General features: G+C 41.6%; 72 pseudogenes; all 72 read left to right on the forward strand.

Moving 5' to 3' along the window:
• Nucleotides 1-86: 86 nt before the first annotated feature.
• Nucleotides 87-205, forward strand: LOC142705217 (5S ribosomal RNA; annotated as a pseudogene).
• Nucleotides 206-272: 67 nt separating this feature from the next.
• On the forward strand, nucleotides 273-391 carry LOC142705417 (5S ribosomal RNA; annotated as a pseudogene).
• A 624-nt stretch (nucleotides 392-1,015) lies between these two features.
• Nucleotides 1,016-1,134, forward strand: LOC142705406 (5S ribosomal RNA; annotated as a pseudogene).
• Nucleotides 1,135-1,201: 67 nt separating this feature from the next.
• LOC142704986 (5S ribosomal RNA) lies at nucleotides 1,202-1,320 on the forward strand (annotated as a pseudogene).
• A 67-nt stretch (nucleotides 1,321-1,387) lies between these two features.
• Nucleotides 1,388-1,506, forward strand: LOC142705272 (5S ribosomal RNA; annotated as a pseudogene).
• Nucleotides 1,507-1,573: 67 nt separating this feature from the next.
• Nucleotides 1,574-1,692, forward strand: LOC142705372 (5S ribosomal RNA; annotated as a pseudogene).
• A 67-nt stretch (nucleotides 1,693-1,759) lies between these two features.
• LOC142704980 (5S ribosomal RNA) lies at nucleotides 1,760-1,878 on the forward strand (annotated as a pseudogene).
• Nucleotides 1,879-1,945: 67 nt separating this feature from the next.
• LOC142705032 (5S ribosomal RNA) lies at nucleotides 1,946-2,064 on the forward strand (annotated as a pseudogene).
• A 253-nt stretch (nucleotides 2,065-2,317) lies between these two features.
• LOC142705056 (5S ribosomal RNA) lies at nucleotides 2,318-2,436 on the forward strand (annotated as a pseudogene).
• A 67-nt stretch (nucleotides 2,437-2,503) lies between these two features.
• On the forward strand, nucleotides 2,504-2,622 carry LOC142705407 (5S ribosomal RNA; annotated as a pseudogene).
• Nucleotides 2,623-2,689: 67 nt separating this feature from the next.
• Nucleotides 2,690-2,808, forward strand: LOC142704987 (5S ribosomal RNA; annotated as a pseudogene).
• Nucleotides 2,809-3,061: 253 nt separating this feature from the next.
• LOC142705623 (5S ribosomal RNA) lies at nucleotides 3,062-3,180 on the forward strand (annotated as a pseudogene).
• Nucleotides 3,181-3,247: 67 nt separating this feature from the next.
• LOC142705579 (5S ribosomal RNA) lies at nucleotides 3,248-3,366 on the forward strand (annotated as a pseudogene).
• Nucleotides 3,367-3,805: 439 nt separating this feature from the next.
• Nucleotides 3,806-3,924, forward strand: LOC142705230 (5S ribosomal RNA; annotated as a pseudogene).
• Nucleotides 3,925-4,177: 253 nt separating this feature from the next.
• On the forward strand, nucleotides 4,178-4,296 carry LOC142705231 (5S ribosomal RNA; annotated as a pseudogene).
• Nucleotides 4,297-4,363: 67 nt separating this feature from the next.
• LOC142704950 (5S ribosomal RNA) lies at nucleotides 4,364-4,482 on the forward strand (annotated as a pseudogene).
• Nucleotides 4,483-4,549: 67 nt separating this feature from the next.
• On the forward strand, nucleotides 4,550-4,668 carry LOC142705284 (5S ribosomal RNA; annotated as a pseudogene).
• A 997-nt stretch (nucleotides 4,669-5,665) lies between these two features.
• On the forward strand, nucleotides 5,666-5,784 carry LOC142705568 (5S ribosomal RNA; annotated as a pseudogene).
• A 67-nt stretch (nucleotides 5,785-5,851) lies between these two features.
• LOC142705232 (5S ribosomal RNA) lies at nucleotides 5,852-5,970 on the forward strand (annotated as a pseudogene).
• A 67-nt stretch (nucleotides 5,971-6,037) lies between these two features.
• On the forward strand, nucleotides 6,038-6,156 carry LOC142705062 (5S ribosomal RNA; annotated as a pseudogene).
• A 67-nt stretch (nucleotides 6,157-6,223) lies between these two features.
• Nucleotides 6,224-6,342, forward strand: LOC142705131 (5S ribosomal RNA; annotated as a pseudogene).
• Nucleotides 6,343-6,595: 253 nt separating this feature from the next.
• Nucleotides 6,596-6,714, forward strand: LOC142705087 (5S ribosomal RNA; annotated as a pseudogene).
• A 67-nt stretch (nucleotides 6,715-6,781) lies between these two features.
• LOC142704966 (5S ribosomal RNA) lies at nucleotides 6,782-6,900 on the forward strand (annotated as a pseudogene).
• Nucleotides 6,901-6,967: 67 nt separating this feature from the next.
• On the forward strand, nucleotides 6,968-7,086 carry LOC142704944 (5S ribosomal RNA; annotated as a pseudogene).
• Nucleotides 7,087-7,339: 253 nt separating this feature from the next.
• On the forward strand, nucleotides 7,340-7,458 carry LOC142705038 (5S ribosomal RNA; annotated as a pseudogene).
• Nucleotides 7,459-7,526: 68 nt separating this feature from the next.
• On the forward strand, nucleotides 7,527-7,643 carry LOC142705110 (5S ribosomal RNA; annotated as a pseudogene).
• Nucleotides 7,644-7,711: 68 nt separating this feature from the next.
• LOC142705017 (5S ribosomal RNA) lies at nucleotides 7,712-7,830 on the forward strand (annotated as a pseudogene).
• A 253-nt stretch (nucleotides 7,831-8,083) lies between these two features.
• On the forward strand, nucleotides 8,084-8,202 carry LOC142704919 (5S ribosomal RNA; annotated as a pseudogene).
• Nucleotides 8,203-8,269: 67 nt separating this feature from the next.
• LOC142705673 (5S ribosomal RNA) lies at nucleotides 8,270-8,388 on the forward strand (annotated as a pseudogene).
• A 67-nt stretch (nucleotides 8,389-8,455) lies between these two features.
• LOC142705233 (5S ribosomal RNA) lies at nucleotides 8,456-8,574 on the forward strand (annotated as a pseudogene).
• A 67-nt stretch (nucleotides 8,575-8,641) lies between these two features.
• LOC142705063 (5S ribosomal RNA) lies at nucleotides 8,642-8,760 on the forward strand (annotated as a pseudogene).
• A 67-nt stretch (nucleotides 8,761-8,827) lies between these two features.
• Nucleotides 8,828-8,946, forward strand: LOC142705235 (5S ribosomal RNA; annotated as a pseudogene).
• Nucleotides 8,947-9,013: 67 nt separating this feature from the next.
• LOC142704959 (5S ribosomal RNA) lies at nucleotides 9,014-9,132 on the forward strand (annotated as a pseudogene).
• Nucleotides 9,133-9,199: 67 nt separating this feature from the next.
• LOC142705585 (5S ribosomal RNA) lies at nucleotides 9,200-9,318 on the forward strand (annotated as a pseudogene).
• Nucleotides 9,319-9,571: 253 nt separating this feature from the next.
• LOC142705236 (5S ribosomal RNA) lies at nucleotides 9,572-9,690 on the forward strand (annotated as a pseudogene).
• A 67-nt stretch (nucleotides 9,691-9,757) lies between these two features.
• LOC142705055 (5S ribosomal RNA) lies at nucleotides 9,758-9,876 on the forward strand (annotated as a pseudogene).
• A 67-nt stretch (nucleotides 9,877-9,943) lies between these two features.
• Nucleotides 9,944-10,062, forward strand: LOC142705293 (5S ribosomal RNA; annotated as a pseudogene).
• Nucleotides 10,063-10,129: 67 nt separating this feature from the next.
• On the forward strand, nucleotides 10,130-10,248 carry LOC142705195 (5S ribosomal RNA; annotated as a pseudogene).
• Nucleotides 10,249-10,315: 67 nt separating this feature from the next.
• On the forward strand, nucleotides 10,316-10,434 carry LOC142705106 (5S ribosomal RNA; annotated as a pseudogene).
• Nucleotides 10,435-10,687: 253 nt separating this feature from the next.
• LOC142705174 (5S ribosomal RNA) lies at nucleotides 10,688-10,806 on the forward strand (annotated as a pseudogene).
• Nucleotides 10,807-10,873: 67 nt separating this feature from the next.
• LOC142705089 (5S ribosomal RNA) lies at nucleotides 10,874-10,992 on the forward strand (annotated as a pseudogene).
• A 67-nt stretch (nucleotides 10,993-11,059) lies between these two features.
• LOC142705206 (5S ribosomal RNA) lies at nucleotides 11,060-11,177 on the forward strand (annotated as a pseudogene).
• Nucleotides 11,178-11,245: 68 nt separating this feature from the next.
• Nucleotides 11,246-11,364, forward strand: LOC142705237 (5S ribosomal RNA; annotated as a pseudogene).
• Nucleotides 11,365-11,431: 67 nt separating this feature from the next.
• LOC142705285 (5S ribosomal RNA) lies at nucleotides 11,432-11,550 on the forward strand (annotated as a pseudogene).
• Nucleotides 11,551-11,617: 67 nt separating this feature from the next.
• LOC142705092 (5S ribosomal RNA) lies at nucleotides 11,618-11,735 on the forward strand (annotated as a pseudogene).
• Nucleotides 11,736-11,989: 254 nt separating this feature from the next.
• Nucleotides 11,990-12,108, forward strand: LOC142704861 (5S ribosomal RNA; annotated as a pseudogene).
• Nucleotides 12,109-12,175: 67 nt separating this feature from the next.
• LOC142705654 (5S ribosomal RNA) lies at nucleotides 12,176-12,294 on the forward strand (annotated as a pseudogene).
• A 67-nt stretch (nucleotides 12,295-12,361) lies between these two features.
• Nucleotides 12,362-12,480, forward strand: LOC142705719 (5S ribosomal RNA; annotated as a pseudogene).
• A 439-nt stretch (nucleotides 12,481-12,919) lies between these two features.
• Nucleotides 12,920-13,038, forward strand: LOC142705361 (5S ribosomal RNA; annotated as a pseudogene).
• A 67-nt stretch (nucleotides 13,039-13,105) lies between these two features.
• On the forward strand, nucleotides 13,106-13,224 carry LOC142705340 (5S ribosomal RNA; annotated as a pseudogene).
• Nucleotides 13,225-13,477: 253 nt separating this feature from the next.
• LOC142704889 (5S ribosomal RNA) lies at nucleotides 13,478-13,596 on the forward strand (annotated as a pseudogene).
• A 67-nt stretch (nucleotides 13,597-13,663) lies between these two features.
• LOC142704963 (5S ribosomal RNA) lies at nucleotides 13,664-13,782 on the forward strand (annotated as a pseudogene).
• Nucleotides 13,783-14,035: 253 nt separating this feature from the next.
• Nucleotides 14,036-14,154, forward strand: LOC142705241 (5S ribosomal RNA; annotated as a pseudogene).
• Nucleotides 14,155-14,221: 67 nt separating this feature from the next.
• LOC142705434 (5S ribosomal RNA) lies at nucleotides 14,222-14,340 on the forward strand (annotated as a pseudogene).
• Nucleotides 14,341-14,407: 67 nt separating this feature from the next.
• On the forward strand, nucleotides 14,408-14,526 carry LOC142705720 (5S ribosomal RNA; annotated as a pseudogene).
• A 67-nt stretch (nucleotides 14,527-14,593) lies between these two features.
• On the forward strand, nucleotides 14,594-14,712 carry LOC142705475 (5S ribosomal RNA; annotated as a pseudogene).
• A 67-nt stretch (nucleotides 14,713-14,779) lies between these two features.
• LOC142705196 (5S ribosomal RNA) lies at nucleotides 14,780-14,898 on the forward strand (annotated as a pseudogene).
• A 67-nt stretch (nucleotides 14,899-14,965) lies between these two features.
• On the forward strand, nucleotides 14,966-15,084 carry LOC142705408 (5S ribosomal RNA; annotated as a pseudogene).
• Nucleotides 15,085-15,151: 67 nt separating this feature from the next.
• LOC142704973 (5S ribosomal RNA) lies at nucleotides 15,152-15,270 on the forward strand (annotated as a pseudogene).
• A 439-nt stretch (nucleotides 15,271-15,709) lies between these two features.
• LOC142705462 (5S ribosomal RNA) lies at nucleotides 15,710-15,828 on the forward strand (annotated as a pseudogene).
• A 67-nt stretch (nucleotides 15,829-15,895) lies between these two features.
• Nucleotides 15,896-16,014, forward strand: LOC142705647 (5S ribosomal RNA; annotated as a pseudogene).
• A 67-nt stretch (nucleotides 16,015-16,081) lies between these two features.
• LOC142705391 (5S ribosomal RNA) lies at nucleotides 16,082-16,200 on the forward strand (annotated as a pseudogene).
• Nucleotides 16,201-16,267: 67 nt separating this feature from the next.
• Nucleotides 16,268-16,386, forward strand: LOC142705197 (5S ribosomal RNA; annotated as a pseudogene).
• Nucleotides 16,387-16,453: 67 nt separating this feature from the next.
• LOC142705409 (5S ribosomal RNA) lies at nucleotides 16,454-16,572 on the forward strand (annotated as a pseudogene).
• A 67-nt stretch (nucleotides 16,573-16,639) lies between these two features.
• Nucleotides 16,640-16,758, forward strand: LOC142705159 (5S ribosomal RNA; annotated as a pseudogene).
• Nucleotides 16,759-16,825: 67 nt separating this feature from the next.
• LOC142705359 (5S ribosomal RNA) lies at nucleotides 16,826-16,944 on the forward strand (annotated as a pseudogene).
• Nucleotides 16,945-17,197: 253 nt separating this feature from the next.
• Nucleotides 17,198-17,316, forward strand: LOC142704878 (5S ribosomal RNA; annotated as a pseudogene).
• Nucleotides 17,317-17,383: 67 nt separating this feature from the next.
• Nucleotides 17,384-17,502, forward strand: LOC142705392 (5S ribosomal RNA; annotated as a pseudogene).
• Nucleotides 17,503-17,569: 67 nt separating this feature from the next.
• On the forward strand, nucleotides 17,570-17,688 carry LOC142705281 (5S ribosomal RNA; annotated as a pseudogene).
• Nucleotides 17,689-17,755: 67 nt separating this feature from the next.
• LOC142705283 (5S ribosomal RNA) lies at nucleotides 17,756-17,874 on the forward strand (annotated as a pseudogene).
• A 67-nt stretch (nucleotides 17,875-17,941) lies between these two features.
• Nucleotides 17,942-18,060, forward strand: LOC142705136 (5S ribosomal RNA; annotated as a pseudogene).
• Nucleotides 18,061-18,127: 67 nt separating this feature from the next.
• On the forward strand, nucleotides 18,128-18,246 carry LOC142704905 (5S ribosomal RNA; annotated as a pseudogene).
• Nucleotides 18,247-18,350: the final 104 nt, after the last annotated feature.

The following is an 18,350-nucleotide window of genomic DNA, read 5'->3' on the forward strand; positions in this document are numbered from 1 at the left end:
ATCCGTTGTGCGGTTGAATTTTTATTATGTCGTTTAGATTTTGTTTCACAATCGATTAAAAAGGACTATGGATTAAACCATTTAATGTCAATGGCCATTCTAAGCTGAATGTCCCTGCTCTCGTCAGATCGCAGAAGTTACACAGCTTAAGGCCTCGCTAGTACCAGTGTGGGAGACTGTCTGGGAATTCGTGGTGCTGTTGACTTTTTATTATGTCGTTTAGATTTTGTTTCACAATCGATTAAAAAGGACTATGGATTAAAGCATTTAATGTCAATGGCCATTCTAAGCTGAATGTGCCTGCTCTCGTCAGATCGCAGAAGTTACACAGCTTAAGACCTCGCTAGTACCAGTGTGGGAGACTGTCTGGGAATCCGTGGTGCGGTTGACTTTTTATTATGTCGTTTAGATTTTGTTTCACAATCGATTAAAAAGGACTATGGATTAAAGCATTTAAAGTCAATGCCCATTCTAAGCTGAATGTGCCTGCTCTCATTAGATCGCAGAAGTTACACAGCTTAACGCCTCGCTAGTACCAGTGTGGGAGACTGTCTGGAAATCCGTGGTGCGGTTGACTTTTTATTATGTCGTTTAGATTTTGTTTCACAATAGATTAATTAGGACTATGGATTAAAGTATTTAACGTCAATGGCCATTCTAAGCTGAATGTGCCTGCTCTCGTCCCAACGCAGAAGTTACACAGCTTAAGGCCTCGCTAGTACCAGTGTGGGAGACTGTCTGGGAATGCATGGTGCGGTTGACTTTTTATTATGTTGTTTAGATTTTGTTTCACAATAGATTAAATAGGACTATGGATTAAGGCTTTTAATGTCAATGGCCGTTCTTAGCTGAATGTGCCTGCTCTCGTCAGATCGCAGAAGTTACACAGCTTAAGGCCTTGCTAGTACCAGTGTGGGAGACTGTCAGGGAATCCGTGGTGCGTTGACTATTTATTATGTCGTTTAGATTTTGTTTCACAATAGATTAAATAGGACTATGGATTAAAGCATTTAACGTCAATGGCCATTCTAAGCTGAATGTGCCTGCTCTCGTCCGAACGCAGAAGTTACACAGCTTAAGGCCTCGCTAGTACCAGTGTGGGAGACTGTCTGGGAATCCGTGGTGCGGTTGAGTTTTTATTATGTCGTTTAGATTTTGTTTCACAATCGATTAAAAAGGACTATGGATTAAAGCCTTTAATGTCAATGGCCATTCTAAGCTGAATGTGCCTGCTCTCGTCAGATTGCAGAAGTTACACAGCTTAAGGCCTAGCTAGTACTAGTGTGGGAGACTGTCTGGGAATCTGTGGTGCGGTTGACTTTTTATTATGTCGTTTAGATTTTGTTTCACAATCGATTAAAAAGGACTATGGATTAAAGCATTTAATGTCAATGGCCATTCTAAGCTGAATGTGCCTGCTCTCGTCAGATCGCAGAAGTTACCCAGCTTAAGGCCTCGCTTGTACCAGTGTGGGAGACTGTCTGGGAATCCGTGGTGCTGTTGACTTTTTATTATGTCGTTTAGATTTTGTTTCACAATCGATTAAAAAGGACTATGGATTAAAACATTTAATGTCAATGGCCATTCTAAGCTGAATGTCCCTGCTCTCGTCAGATAGCAGAAGTTACACAGCTTAAGGCCTCGCTAGTACCAGTGTGGGAGACTGTCTGGGAATCCGTGGTGCTGTTGACTTTTTATTATGTCGTTTAGATTTTGTTTCACAATCGATTAAAAAGGACTATGGATTAAACAATTTAATGTCAATGGCCATTCTAAGCTGAATGTCCCTGCTCTCGTCAGATAGCAGAAGTTACACAGCTTAAGGCCTCGCTAGTCCCAGTTTGGGAGACTGTCTGGGAATCCGTGGTGCTGTTGACTTTTTATTATGTCGTTTAGATTTTGTTTCACAATCGATTAAAAAGGACTATGGATTAAAACATTTAATGTCAATGGCCATTCTAAGCTGAATGTGCCTGCCCTCGTCAGATCGCAGAAGTTACACAGCTTAAGGCCTCGCTAGTACCAGTGTGGCAGACTGTCTGGGAATCCGTGGTGCGGTTGACTTTTTATTATGTCGTTTAGATTTTGTTTCACAATCGATTAAAAAGGACTATGGATTAAAGCATTTAAAGTCAATGCTCATTCTAAGCTGAATGTGCCTGCTCTCATTAGATCGCAGAAGTTACACAGCTTAACGCCTCGCTAGTACCAGTGTGGGAGACTGTCTGGGAATGCATGGTGCGGTTGACTTTTTATTATGTTGTTTAGATTTTGTTTCACAATAGATTAAATAGGACTATGGATTAAGGCTTTTAATGTCAATGGCCGTTCTTAGCTGAATGTGCCTGCTCTCGTCAGATCGCAGAAGTTACACAGCTTAAGGCCTTGCTAGTACCAGTGTGGGAGACTGTCAGGGAATCCGTGGTGCGGTTGACTATTTATTATGTCGTTTAGATTTTGTTTCACAATAGATTAAATAGGACTATGGATTAAAGCATTTAACGTCAATGGCCATTCTAAGCTGAATGTGCCTGCTCTCGTCCGAACGCAGAAGTTACACAGCTTAAGGCCTCGCTAGTACCAGTGTGGGAGACTGTCTGGGAATCCGTGGTGCGGTTGAGTTTTTATTATGTCGTTTAGATTTTGTTTCACAATCGATTAAAAAGGACTATGGATTAAAGCCTTTAATGTCAATGGCCATTCTAAGCTGAATGTGCCTGCTCTCGTCAGATTGCAGAAGTTACACAGCTTAAGGCCTAGCTAGTACTAGTGTGGGAGACTGTCTGGGAATCTGTGGTGCGGTTGACTTTTTATTATGTCGTTTAGATTTTGTTTCACAATCGATTAAAAAGGACTATGGATTAAAGCATTTAATGTCAATGGCCATTCTAAGCTGAATGTGCCTGCTCTCGTCAGATCGCAGAAGTTACCCAGCTTAAGGCCTCGCTTGTACCAGTGTGGGAGACTGTCTCGGAATCCGTTGTGCGGTTGAATTTTTATTATGTCGTTTAGATTTTGTTTCACAATCGATTAAAAAGGACTATGGATTAAACAATTTAATGTCAATGGCCATTCTAAGCTGAATGTCCCTGCTCTCGTCAGATCGCAGAAGTTACACAGCTTAAGGCCTCTCTAGTACCAGTGTGGGAGACTGTCTGGGAATCCGTGGTGCTGTTGACTTTTTATTATGTCGTTTAGATTTTGTTTCACAATCGATTAAAAAGGACTATGGATTAAAACATTTAATGTCAATGGCCATTCTAAGCTGAATGTGCCTGCCCTCGTCAGATCGCAGAAGTTACACAGCTTAAGGCCTCGCTAGTACCAGTGTGGGAGACTGTCTGGGAATCCGTGGTGCGGTTGACTTTTTATTATGTCGTTTAGATTTTGTTTCACAATCGATTAAAAAGGACTATGGATTAAAGCATTTAAAGTCAATGCTCATTCTAAGCTGAATGTGCCTGCTCTCATTAGATCGCAGAAGTTACACAGCTTAACGCCTCGCTAGTACCAGTGTGGGAGACTGTCTGGAAATCCGTGGTGCGGTTGACTTTTTATTATGTCGTTTAGATTTTGTTTCACAATAGATTAAATAGGACTATGGATTAAAGTATTTAACGTCAATGGCCATTCTAAGCTGAATGTGCCTGCTCTCGTCCCAACGCAGAAGTTACACAGCTTAAGGCCTCGCTGATACGAGTGTGGGAGACTGTCTGGGAATGCATGGTGCGGTTGACTTTTTATTATGTTGTTTAGATTTTGTTTCACAATAGATTAAATAGGACTATGGATTAAGGCTTTTAATGTCAATGGCCATTCTAAGCTGAATGTGCCTGCTCTCGTCAGATCGCAGAAGTTACACAGCTTAAGGCCTCGCTAGTACCAGTGTGGGAGACTGTCTGGGAATCCGTGGTGCGGTTGACTTTTTATTATGTCGTTTAGATTTTGTTTCACAATCGATTAAAAAGGACTATGGATTAAAGCATTTAATGTCAATGGCCATTCTAAGCTGAATGTGCCTGCTCTCGTTAGATCGCAGAAGTTACACAGCTTAACGCCTCGCTAGAACCAGTGTGGGTTACTGTCTGGAAATCCGTGGTGCGGTTGACATTTTATTATGTCGTTTAGATTTTGTTTCACAATAGATTAAATAGGACTATGGATTAAAGCATTTAATGTCAATGGCCATTCTAAGCTGAATGTGCCTGCTCTCGTCAGATCGCAGAAGTTACACAGCTTAAGGCCTCGCTAGTACCAGTGTGGGAGACTGTCTGGGAATCCGTGGTGCGGTTGACTTTTTATTATGTTGTTTAGATTTTGTTTCACAATAGATTAAATAGGACTATGGATTAAGGCTTTTAATGTCAATGGCCATTCTAAGCTGAATGTGCCTTCTCTCGTCAGATCGCAGAAGTTACACAGCTTAAGGCCTCGCTAGTACCAGTGTGGGAGACTGTCTGGGAATCCGTGGTGCGGTTGACTTTTTATTATGTCGTTTAGATTTTGTTTCACAATCGATTAAAAAGGACTATGGATTAAAGCATTTAATGTCAATGGCCATTGTAAGCTGAATGTGCATGCTCTCGTTAGATCGCAGAAGTTAAACAGCTTAACGCCTCGCTAGTACCAGTGTGGGAGACTGTCTGGGAATCCGTGGTGCGGTTGACTTTTTATTATGTCGTTTAGATTTTGTTTCACAATAGATTAAATAGGACTATGGATTAAATCATTTAACGTCAATATCCATTCTAAGCTGAATGTGCCTGCTCTCGTCAGAACGCAGAAGTTACAAAGCTTAAGGCCTCGCTAGTTTCAGTGTGGGAGACTGTCTGGGAATCCGTGGTGCGGTTGAATTTTTATTATGTCGTTTAGATTTTGTTTCACAATCGATTAAAAAGGACTATGGATTAAAGCATTTAATGTCAATGGCCATTCTAAACTGAATGTCCCTGCTCTCGTCAGATCGCAGAAGTTACACAGCTTAAGGCCTCGCTAGTAGCAGTGTGGGAGACTGTCTGGGAATCCGTGGTGCGGTTGACATTTTATTATGTTGTTTAGATTTTGTTTCACAATAGATTAAATAGGACTATGGATTAAGGCTTTTAATGTCAATGGCCATTCTAAGCTGAATGTGCCTTCTCTCGTCAGAACGCAGAAGTTACATAGCTTAAGTCCTCGCTAGTACCAGTGTGGGAGACTGTCTGGGAATCCGTGGTGCGGTTGACTTTTTATTATGTCGTTTAGATTTTGTTTCACAATCGATTAAAAAGGACTATGGATTAAAGCATTTAATGTCAATGGCCATTCTAAACTGAATGTCCCTGCTCTCGTCAGATCGCAGAAGTTACACAGCTTAAGGCCTCGCTAGTAGCAGTGTGGGAGACTGTCTGGGAATCCGTGGTGCGGTTGACATTTTATTATGTTGTTTAGATTTTGTTTCACAATAGATTAAATAGGACTATGGATTAAGGCTTTTAATGTCAATGGCCATTCTAAGCTGAATGTGCCTGCTCTCGTTAGATCGCAGAAGTTACACAGCTTAACGTCTCCCTAGTACCAGTGTGGGAGACTGTCTGGGAATCCGTGGTGCGGTTGCATTTTTATTATGTCGTTTAGATTTTGTTTCACAATAGATTAAATAGGACTATGGATTAAATCATTTAACGTCAATGGCCATTCTAAGCTGAATGTGCCTGCTCTCGTCAGATCGCAGAAGTTACCCAGCTTAAGGCCTCGCTAGCACCAGTGTGGGAGACTGTCTGGGAATCCGTGGTGCTGTTGACTTTTTATTATGTCGTTTAGATTTTGTTTCACAATCGATTAAAAAGGACTATGGATTAAAGCATTTAATGTCAATGGCCATTCTAAGCTGAATGTGCCTGCTCTCGTCAGATCGCAGAAGTTACACAGCTTAAGGCCTCGCTAGTACCAGTGTGGGAGACTGTCTGGGAATCCGTGGTGCGGTTGACTTTTTATTATGTCGTTTAGATTTTGTTTCACAATCGATTAAAAAGGACTATGGATTAAAGCATTTAACGTCAATGGCCATTCTAAGCTGAATGTGCCTGCTCTCGTCAGAACGCAGAAGTTACATAGCTTAAGTCCTCGCTAGTACCAGTGTGGGAGACTGTCTTGGAATCCGTGGTGCGGTTGACTTTTTATTATGTTGTTTAGATTTTGTTTCACAATAGATTAAATAGGACTATGGATTAAGGCTTTTAATGTCAATGGCCATTCTAAGCTGAATGTGACTGCTCTCGTCAGATCGCAGAAGTTACACAGCTTAAGGCCTCGCTAGCACCAGTGTGGGAGACTGTCTGGGAATTCGTGGTGCGGTTGACTTTTTATTATGTCGTTTAGATTTTGTTTCACAATCGATTAAAAAGGACTATGGATTAAAGCATTTAAAGTCAATGGCCATTCTAAGCTGAATGTGCCTGCTCTCGTTAGATCGCAGAAGTTACACAGCTTAAGGCCTCGCTGATACGAGTGTGGGAGACTGTCTGGGAATGCATGGTGCGGTTGACTTTTTATAATTTTGTTTAGATTTTGTTTCACAATAGATTAAATAGGACTATGGATTAAGGCTTTTAATGTCAATGGCCATTCTAAGCTGAATGTGCCTGCTCTCGTTAGATCGCAGAAGTTACACAGCTTAACGCCTCGCTAGTACCAGTGTGGGTTACTGTCTGGGAATCCGTGGTGCGGTTGACTTTTTATTATGTCGTTTAGATTTTGTTTCACAATAGATTAAATAGGACTATGGATTAAAGCATTTAACGTCAATGGCCATTCTAAGCTGAATGTGCCTGCTCTCGTCAGATCGCAGAAGTTACACAGCTTAAGGCCTCGCTAGAACCAGTGTGGGAGACTGTCTGGGAATCCGTGGTGCGGTTGACTTTTTATTATGTTGTTTAGATTTTGTTTCACAATAGATTAAATAGGACTATGGATTAAGGCTTTTAATGTCAAAGGCCATTCTAAGCTGAATGTGCCTGCTCTCGTCAGATCGCAGAAGTTACACAGCTTAAGGCCTCGCTAGTACCAGTGTGGGAGGCTGTCTGGGAATCCGTGGTGCGGTTGACTTTTTATTATGTCGTTTAGATTTTGTTTCACAATAGATTAAATAGGACTATGGATTAAATCATTTAACGTCAATATCCATTCTAAGCTGAATGTGCCTGCTCTCGTCAGAACGCAGAAGTTACACAGCTTAAGGCCTCGCTAGTTCCAGTGTGGGAGACTGTCTGGGAATCCGTGGTGCGGTTGAATTTTTATTATGTCGTTTAGATTTTGTTTCACAATCGATTAAAAAGGACTATGGATTAAAGCATTTAATGTCAATGGCCATTCTAAACTGAATGTCCCTGCTCTCGTCAGATCGCAGAAGTTACACAGCTTAAGGCCTCGCTAGTAGCAGTGTGGGAGACTGTCTGGGAATCCGTGGTGCGGTTGACTTTTTATTATGTTGTTTAGATTTTGTTTCACAATAGATTAAATAGGACTATGGATTAATGCTTTTAATGTCAATGGCCATTCTAAGCTGAATGTGCCTGCTCTCGTCAGATCGCAGAAGTTACACAGCTTAAGGCCTCGCTAGTACCAGTGTGGGAGACTGTCTGGGAATCCGTGGTGCGATTGACTTTTTATTATGTCGTTTAGATTATGTTTCACAATAGATTAAATAGGACTATGGATTAAAGCATATAAAGTCAATAGCCATTCTAAGCTGAATGTGCCTGCTCTCGTCAGAACGCAGAAGTTACACAGCTTAAGGCCTCGCTAGTACCAGTGTGGGAGACTGTCTGGGAATCCGTGGTGTGGTTGCATTTTTGTTATGTCGTTTAGATTTTGTTTCACAATCGATTAAAAAGGACTATGGATTAAAGCATTTAATGTCAATGGCCATTCTAAACTGAATGTCCCTGCTCTCGTCAGATCGCAGAAGTTACACAGCTTAAGGCCTCGCTAGTACCAGTGTGGGAGACTGTCTGGGAATCCATGGTGCGGTTGACTTTTTATTATGTTGTTTAGATTTTGTTTCACAATAGATTAAATAGGACTATGGATTAAGGCTTTTAATGTCAATGGCCATTCTAAGCTGAATGTGCCTGCTCTCGTCAGATCGCAGAAGTTACACAGCTTAACGCCTCGCTAGTACCAGTGTGGGAGACTGTCTGGGAATCCGTGGTGCGGTTGACTTTTTATTATGTCGTTTAGATTTTGTTTCACAATAGATTAAATAGGACTATGGATTAAATCATTTAACGTCAATGGCCATTCTAAGCTGAATGTACCTGCTCTTGTCAGATCGCAGAAGTTACCCAGCTTAAGGCCTCGCTAGTACCAGTGTGGGAGACTGTCTGGGAATCCGTGGTGCTGTTGACTTTTTATTATGTCGTTTAGATTTTGTTTCACAATTGATTAAAAAGGACTATGGATTAAAGCATTTAATGTCAATGGCCATTCTAAGCTGAATGTGCCTGCTCTCGTCAGATCGCAGAAGTTACACAGCTTAAGGCCTCGCTAGTACCAGTGTGGGAGACTGTCTGGGAATCCGTGGTGCGGTTGACTTTTTATTATGTCGTTTAGATTTTGTTTCACAATCGATTAAAAAGGACTATGGATTAAAGCATTTAACGTCAATGGCCATTCTAAGCTGAATGTGCCTGCTCTCGTCAGAACGCAGAAGTTACATAGCTTAAGTCCTCGCTAGTACCAGTGTGGGAGACTGTCTTGGAATCCGTGGTGCGGTTGACTTTTTATTATGTTGTTTAGATTTTGTTTCACAATAGATTAAATAGGACTATGGATTAAGGCTTTTAATGTCAATGGCCATTCTAAGCTGAATGTGCCTGCTCTCGTCAGATCGCAGAAGTTACACAGCTTAAGGCCTCGCTAGTACCAGTGTGGGAGACTGTCTGGGAATCCGTGGTGCGGTTGACTTTTTATTATGTCGTTTAGATTTTGTTTCACAATCGATTAAAAAGGACTATGGATTAAAGCATTTAAAGTCAATGGCCATTCTAAGCTGAATGTGCCTGCTCTCGTTAGATCGCAGAAGTTACACAGCTTAACGCCTCGCTAGTACCAGTGTGGGAGACTGTCTGGGAATCCGTGGTGCGGTTGACCTTTTATTATGTCGTTTAGATTTTGTTTCACAATAGATTAAATAGGACTATGGATTAAAGCATTTAACGTCAATGGCCATTCTAAGCTGAATGTGCCTGCTCTCGTCCGAACGCAGAAGTTACACAGCTTAAGGCCTCGCTAGTACCAGTGTGGGAGACTGTCTGGGAATCTGTGGTGCGGTTGAGTTTTTATTATGTCGTTTAGATTTTGTTTCACAATCGATTAAAAAGGAATATGGATTAAAGCATTTAATGTCAATGGCCATTCTAAGCTGAATGTCCCTGCTCTCTTCAGATCGCAGAAGTTACACAGCTTAAGGCCTCGCTGGTACCAGTGTGGGAGACTGTCTGGGAATGCGTGGTGCGGTTGACTTTTTATTATGTTGTTTAGATTTTGTTTCACAATAGATTAAATAGGACTATGGATTAAGGCTTTTAATGTCAATGGCCATTCTAAGCTGAATGTGCCTGCTCTCGTCAGATCGCAGAAGTTACACAGCTTAAGGCCTCGCTAGTACCAGTGTGGGAGACTGTCTGGGAATCCGTGGTGCGGTTGACTTTTTATTATGTTGTTTAGATTTTGTTTCACAATAGATTAAATAGGACTATGGATTAAAGCATTTAACGTCAATGGCCATTCTAAGCTGAATGTGCCTGCTCTCGTCCGAACGCAGAAGTTACACAGCTTAAGGCCTCGCTAGTACCAGTGTGTGAGACTGTCTGGGAATCCGTGGTGCGGTTGAGTTTTTATTATGTCGTTTAGATTTTGTTTCACAATCGATTAAAAAGGACTATGGATTAAAGCCTTTAATGTCAATGGCCATTCTAAGCTGAATGTGCCTGCTCTCGTCAGATCGCAGAAGTTACACAGCTTAAGGCCTCGCTAGTACTAGTGTGGGAGACTGTCTGGGAATCTGTGGTGCGGTTGACTTTTTATTATGTCGTTTAGATTTTGTTTCACAATCGATTAAAAAGGACTATGGATTAAACCATTTAATGTCAATGGCGATTCTAAGCTGAATGTCCCTGCTCTCGTCAGATCGCAGAAGTTACACAGCTTAAGGCCTCGCTAGTACCAGTGTGGGAGACTGTCTGAGAATCCGTGTAGCTGTTGACTTTTTATTATGTCGTTTAGATTTTGTTTCACAATCGATTAAAAAGGACTATGGATTAAAGCATTTAATCTCAATGGCCATTCTAAGCTGAATGTGCCTGCTCTCGTCAAATCGCAGAAGTTACACAGCTTAAGGCCTCGCTAGTACCAGTGTGGGAGACTGTCTGGGAATCCGTGGTGCGGTTGACTTTTTATTATGTCGTTTAGATTTTGTTTCACAATCGATTAAAAAGGACTATGGATTAAAGCATTTAAAGTCAATGCTCATTCTAAGCTGAATGTGCCTGCTCTCATTAGATCGCAGAAGTTACACAGCTTAACGCCTCGCTAGTACCAGTGTGGGAGACTGTCTGGAAATCCGTGGTGCGGTTGACTTTTTATTATGTCGTTTAGATTTTGTTTCACAATAGATTAAATAGGACTATGGATTAAAGCATTTAACGTCAATGGTCTTTCTAAGCTGAATGTGCCTGCTCTCGTCCCAACGCAGAAGTTACACAGCTTAAGGCCTCGCTAGTACCAGTGTGGGAGACTGTCTGGGAATCCGTGGTGCGGTTGACTTTTTATTATGTCGTTTAGATTTTGTTTCACAATCGATTAAAAAGGACTATGGATTAAAGCATTTAATGTCAATGGCCATTCTAAGCTGAATGTGCCTGCTCTCGTTAGATCGCAGAAGTTACACAGCTTAACGCCTCGCTAGTACCAGTGTGGGTTACTGTCTGGGAATCCGTGGTGCGGTTGACTTTTTATTATGTCGTTTAGATTTTGTTTCACAATAGATTAAAAAGGACTATGGATTAAAGCATTTAACGTCAATGGCCATTCTAAGCTGAATGTGCCTGCTCTCGTCAGATCGCAGAAGTTACACAGCTTAAGGCCTCGCTAGTACCAGTGTGGGAGACTGTCTGGGAATCCGTGGTGCAGTTGAATTTTTATTATGTTGTTTAGATTTTGTTTCACAATAGATTAAATAGGACTATGGATTAAGGCTTTTAATGTCAATGGCCATTCTAAGCTGAATGTGCCTGCTCTCGTCAGATCGCAGAAGTTACACAGCTTAAGGCCTCGCTAGTACCAGTGTGGGAGACTGTCTGGGAATCCGTGGTGCGGTTGACTTTTTATTATGTCGTTTAGATTTTGTTTCACAATCGATTAAAAAGGACTATGGATTAAAGAATTTAATGTCAATGGCCATTGTAAGCTGAATGTGCATGCTCTCGTTAGATCGCAGAAGTTAAACAGCTTAACGCCTCGCTAGTACCAGTGTGGGAGACTGTCTGGGAATCCGTGGTGCGGTTGACTTTTTATTATTTCGTTTAGATTTTGTTTCACAATAGATTAAATAGGACTATGGATTAAACCATTTAACGTCAATGGCCATTCTAAGCTGAATGTGCCTGCTCTCGTCAGATCGCAGAAGTTACACAGCTTAAGGCCTCGCTAGTACCAGTGTGGGAGACTGTCTGGGAATCCGTGGTGCGGTTGCCTTTTTATTATGTCGTTTAGATTTTGTTTCACAATCGATTAAAAAGGACTATGGATTAAAGCATTTAATGTCAATGGCCAATCTAAGCTGAATGTGCCTGCTCTCGTCAGATCGCAGAAGTTACCCAGCTTAAGGCCTTGCTAGTACCAGTGTGGGAGACTGTCTCGGAATCCGTTGTGTGGTTGAATTTTTATTATGTCGTTTAGATTTTGTTTCACAATCGATTAAAAAGGACTATGGATTAAAGCATTTAATGTCAATGGCCATTCTAAGCTGAATGTCCCTGCTCTCATCAGATCGCAGAAGTTACACAGCTTAAGGCCTCGCTAGTACCAGTGTGGGAGACTGTCTGGGAATCCGTGGTGCTGTTGACTTTTTATTATGTCGTTTAGATTTTGTTTCACAATCGATTAAAAAGGACTATGGATTAAAGCATTTAATGTCAATGGCCATTCTAAGCTGAATGTGCCTGCTCTCGTCAGATCGCAGAAGTTACACAGCTTAAGGCTTCGCTAGTACCAGTGTGGGAGACTGTCTAGGAATCCGTGGTGCGGTTGACTTTTTATTATGTTGTTTAGATTTTGTTTCACAATCGATTAAAAAGGACTATGGATTAAAGCATTTAACGTCAATGGCCATTCTAAGCTGAATGTGCCTGCTCTCGTCAGAACGCAGAAGTTACATAGCTTAAGTCCTCGCTAGTACCAGTGTGGGAGACTGTCTGGGAATCCGTGGTGCGGTTGACTTTTTATTATGTTGTTTAGATTTTGTTTCACAATAGATTAAATAGGACTATGGATTAAGGCTTTTAATGTCAATGGCCATTCTAAGCTGAATGTGCTTGCTCTCGTCAGATCGCAGAAGTTACACAGCTTAAGGCCTCGCTAGTACCAGTGTGGGAGACTGTCTGGGTATCCGTGGTGCGGTTGACTTTTTATTATGTCGTTTAGATTTTGTTTCACAATCGATTAAAAAGGACTATGGATTAAAGCATTTAAAGTCAATGCTCATTCTAAGCTGAATGTGCCTGCTCTCGTTAGAGCGCAGAAGTTACACAGCTTAACGCCTCGCTAGTACCAGTGTGGGAGACTGTCTGGGAATCCGTGGTGCGGTTGACTTTTTATTATGTCGTTTAGATTTTGTTTCACAATAGATTAAATAGGACTATGGATTAAAGCATTTAACGTCAATGGCCATTCTAAGTTGAATGTGCCTGCTCTCGTCAGATCGCAGAAATTACACAGCTTAAGGCCTCGCTAGTACCAGTGTGGGAGACTGTCTGGGAATCCGTGGTGCGGTTGACTTTTTATTATGTTGTTTAGATTTTGTTTCACAATAGATTAAATAGGACTATGGATTAAAGCATTTAACGTCAATGGCCATTCTAAGCTGAATGTGCCTGCTCTCGTCAGAACGCAGAAGTTACACAGCTTAAGGCCTCGCTAGTACCAGTGTGGGAGACTGTCTGGGAATCCGTGGTGCGGTTGACTTTTTATTATGTCGTTTAGATTTTGTTTCACAATCGATTAAAAAGGACTATGGATTAAAGCATTTAATGTCAATGGCCAATCTAAGCTGAATGTGCCTGCTCTCGTCAGATCGCAGAAGTTACCCAGCTTAAGGCCTTGCTAGTACCAGTGTGGGAGACTGTCTCGGAATCCGTTGTGCGGTTGAATTTTTATTATGTCGTTTAGATTTTGTTTCACAATCGATTAAAAAGGACTATGGATTAAAGCATTTAATGTCAATGGCCATTCTAAGCTGAATGTGCCTGCTCTCGTCAGATCGCAGAAATTACACAGCTTAAGGCCTCGCTAGTACCAGTGTGTGAGACTGTCTGGGAATCCGTGGTGCGGTTGACTTTTCATTATGTTGTTTAGATTTTGTTTCACAATAGATTAAATAGGACTATGGATTAAAGCATTTAATGTCAATGGCCATTCTAAGCTGAATGTGCCTGCTCTCGTCACAACGCAGAAGTTACACAGCTTAAGGCCTCGCTAGTACCAGTGTGGGAGACTGTCTGGGAATCCGTGGTGCGGTTGACTTTTAATTATGTCGTTTAGATCTTGTTTCACAATCGATTAAAAAGGACTATGGATTAAAGCATTTAATGTCAATGGCCAATCTAAGCTGAATGTGCCTGCTCTCGTCAGATCGCAGAAGTTACCCAGCTTAAGGCCTTGCTAGTACCAGTGTGGGAGACTGTCTCAGAATCCGTTGTGCGGTTGAATTTTTATTATGTCGTTTAGATTTTGTTTCACAATCGATTAAAAAGGACTATGGATTAAAGCATTTAATGTCAATGGCCATTCTAAGCTGAATGTCCCTGCTCTCGTCAGATCGCAGAAGTTACACAGCTTAAGGCCTCGCTAGTACCAGTGTGGGAGACTGTCTGGGAATCCGTGGTGCTGTTGACTTTTTATTATGTCGTTTAGATTTTGTTTCACAATCGATTAAAAAGGACTATGGATTAAAGCATTTAATGTCAATGGCCATTCTAAGCTGAATGTGCCTGCTCTCGTCAGATCGCAGAAGTTACACAGCTTAAGGCCTCGCTAGTACCAGTGTGGGAGACTGTCTAGGAATCCGTGGTGCGGTTGACTTTTTATTATGTCGTTTAGATTTTGTTTCACAATCGATTAAAAAGGACTATGGATTAAAGCATTTAATGTCAATGGCCATTCTAAGCTGAATGTGCCTGCTCTCGTCAGAACGCAGAAGTTACATAGCTTAAGTCCTCGCTAGTACCAGTGTGGGAGACTGTCTGGGAATCCGTGGTGCGGTTGACTTTTTATTATGTTGTTTAGATTTTGTTTCACAATAGATTAAATAGGACTATGGATTAAGGCTTTTAATGTCAATGGCCATTCTAAGCTGAATGTGCCTGCTCTCGTCCGATCGCAGAAGTTACACAGCTTAAGGCCTCGCTAGTACCAGTGTGGGAGACTGTCTGGGAATCCGTGGTGCGGTTGACTTTTTATTATGTCGTTTAGATTTTGTTTCACAATCGATTAAAAAGGACTATGGATTAAAGCATTTAAAGTCAATGCTCATTCTAAGCTGAATGCGCCTGCTCTCGTTAGATCGCAGAAGTTACACAGCTTAACGCCTCGCTAGTACCAGTGTGGGAGACTGTCTGGGAATCCGTGGTGCGGTTGACTTTTTATTATGTCGTTTAGATTTTGTTTCACAATAGATGAAATAGGACTATGGATTAAAGCATTTAACGTCAATGGCCATTCTAAGCTGAATGTGCCTGCTCTCGTCCGAACGCAGAAGTTACACAGCTTAAGGCCTCGCTAGTACCAGTGTGGGAGACTGTCTGGGAATCCGTGGTGCGGTTGAGTTTTTATTATGTCGTTTAGATTTTGTTTCACAATCGATTAAAAAGGACTATGGATTAAAGCATTTAATGTCAATGGCCATTCTAAGCTGAATGTCCCTGCTCTCGTCAGATCGCAGAAGTTACACAGCTTAAGGCCTTGCTAGTACCAGTGTGGCAGACTGTCTGGGAATCCGTGGTGCGGTTGACTTTTTATTATGTCGTTTAGATTTTGTTTCACAATAGATTAAATAGGACTATGGATTAAAGCATTTAAAGTCAATAGCCATTCTAAGCTGAATGTGCCTGCTCTCGTCAGAACGCAGAAGTTACACAGCTTAAGGCCTCGCTAGTACCAGTGTGGGAGACTGTCTGGGAATCTGTGGTGCGGTTGAATTTTTATTATGTTGTTTAGATTTTGTTTCACAATAGATTAAATAGGACTATGGATTAAAGCTTTTAATGTCAATGGCCATTCTAAGCTGAATGTGCCTGCTCTCGTCAGATCGCAGAAGTTACACAGCTTAAGGCCTCGCTAGTACCAGTGTGGGAGACTGTCTGGGAATCCGTGGTGCGATTGACTTTTTATTATGTCGTTTAGATTATGTTTCACAATAGATTAAATAGGACTATGGATTAAAGCATTTAACGTCAATAGCCATTCTAAGCTGAATGTGCCTGCTCTCGTCAGAACGCAGAAGTTACACAGCTTAAGGCCTCGCTAGTACCAGTGTGGGAGACTGTCTGGGAATCCGTGGTGCGGTTGAATTTTTATTATGTCGTTTAGATTTTGTTTCACAATCGATTAAAAAGGACTATGGATTAAAGCATTTAATGTCAATGGCCATTCTAAGCTGAATGTGCCTGCTCTCGTCAGATCGCAGAAGTTACACAGCTTAAGGCCGCGCTAGTACCAGTGTGGGAGACTGTCTGGGAATCCGTGGTGCGGTTGACTTTTTATTATGTCGTTTAGATTTTGTTTCACAATCGATTAAAAAGGACTATGGATTAAAGCATTTAATGTCAATGGCAATTCTAAGCTGAATGTGCCTGCTCTCGTCAGATCGCAGAAATTACACAGCTTAAGGCCTCGCTAGTACCAGTGTGGGAGACTGTCTGGGAATCCGTGGTGCGGTTGACTTTTTATTATGTCGTTTAGATTTTGTTTCACAATCGATTAAAAAGGACTATGGATTAAAGCATTTAAAGTCAATGCTCATTCTAAGCTGAATGCGCCTGCTCTCGTTAGATCGCAGAAGTTACACAGCTTAACGCCTCGCTAGTACCAGTGTGGGAGACTGTCTGGGAATCCGTGGTGCGGTTGACTTTTTATTATGTCGTTTAGATTTTGTTTCACAATAGATGAAATAGGACTATGGATTAAAGCATTTAACGTCAATGGCCATTCTAAGCTGAATGTGCCTGCTCTCGTCCGAACGCAGAAGTTACACAGCTTAAGGCCTCGCTAGTACCAGTGTGGGAGACTGTCTGGGAATCCGTGGTGCGGTTGAGTTTTTATTATGTCGTTTAGATTTTGTTTCACAATCGATTAAAAAGGACTATGGATTAAAGCATTTAATGTCAATGGCCATTCTAAGCTGAATGGCCCTGCTCTCGTCAGATCGCAGAAGTTACACAGCTTAAGGCCTTGCTAGTACCAGTGTGGCAGACTGTCTGGGAATCCGTGGTGCGGTTGACTTTTTATTATGTCGTTTAGATTTTGTTTCACAATAGATTAAAAAGGACTATGGATTAAAGCATTTAATGTCAATGGCCATTCTAAGCTGAATGTGCCTGCTCTCGTCAGACCGCAGAAGTTACACAGCTTAAGGCCTCGCTAGTACCAGTGTGGGAGACTGTCTGGGAATCCGTGGTGCGGTTGACTTTTTATTATGTCGTTTAGATTATGTTTCACAATAGATTAAATAGGACTATGGATTAAAGCATTTAAAGTCAATAGCCATTCTAAGCTGAATGTGCCTGCTCTCGTCAGAACGCAGAAGTTACACAGCTTAAGGCCTCGCTAGTACCAGTGTGGGAGACTGTCTGGGAATCTGTGGTGCGGTTGAATTTTTATTATGTCGTTTAGATTTTGTTTCACAATCGATTAAAAAGGACTATGGATTAAAGCATTTAATGTCTATGGCCATTCTAAACTGAATGTGCCTGCTCTCGTCAGATCGCAGAAGTTACACAGCTTAAGGCCGCGCTAGTACCAGTGTGGGAGACTGTCTGGGAATCCGTGGTGCGGTTGACTTTTTATTATGTCGTTTAGATTTTGTTTCACAATCGATTAAAAAGGACTATGGATTAAAGCATTTAATGTCAATGGCAATTCTAAGCTGAATGTGCCTGCTCTCGTCAGATCGCAGAAATTACACAGCTTAAGGCCTCGCTAGTACCAGTGTGGGAGACTGTCTGGGAATCCGTGGTGCGGTTGACTTTTTATTATGTTGTTTAGATTTTGTTTCACAATAGATTAAATAGGACTATGGATTAAAGCATTTAACGTCAATGGCCATTCTAAGTTGAATGTGCCTGCTCTCGTCAGAACGCAGAAGTTACACAGCTTAAGGCCTCGCTAGTACCAGTGTGGGAGACTGTCTGGGAATCCGTGGTGCGGTTGACTTTTTATTATGTCGTTTAGATTTTGTTTCACAATCGATTAAAAAGGACTATGGATTAAAGCATTTAATGTCAATGGCCATTCTAAGCTGAATGTGCCTGCTCTCGTCAGATCGCAGAAGTTACACAGCTTAAGGCCTCGCTAGTACCTGTGTGGGAGACTGTCTGGGAATCCGTGGTGCGGTTGACTTTTTATTATGTCGTTTAGATTTTGTTTCACAATCGATTAAAAAGGACTATGGATTAAAGCATTTAACGTCAATGGCCATTCTAAGCTGAATGTGCCTGCTCTCGTCAGAACGCAGAAGTTACATAGCTTAAGTCCTCGCTAGTGCCAGTGTGGGAGACTGTCTGGGAATCCGTGGTGCGGTTGACTTTTTATTATGTTGTTTAGATTTTGTTTCACAATAGATTAAATAGGACTATGGATTAAGGCTTTTCATGTCAATGGCCATTCTAAGCTGAATGTGCCTGCTCTCGTCCGAACGCAGAAGTTACACAGCTTAAGGCCTTGCTAGTACCAGTGTGGGAGACTGTCTGGGAATCTGTGGTGCGGTTGAGTTTTTATTATGTCGTTTAGATTTTGTTTCACAATCGATTAAAAAGGAATATGGATTAAAGCATTTAATGTCAATGGCCATTCTAAGCTGAATGTCCCTGCTCTCT

This window comes from Rhinoderma darwinii, unplaced genomic scaffold, assembly GCF_050947455.1.
Source record: "Rhinoderma darwinii isolate aRhiDar2 unplaced genomic scaffold, aRhiDar2.hap1 Scaffold_3387, whole genome shotgun sequence".
Classification (NCBI taxonomy): domain Eukaryota; kingdom Metazoa; phylum Chordata; class Amphibia; order Anura; family Rhinodermatidae; genus Rhinoderma; species Rhinoderma darwinii.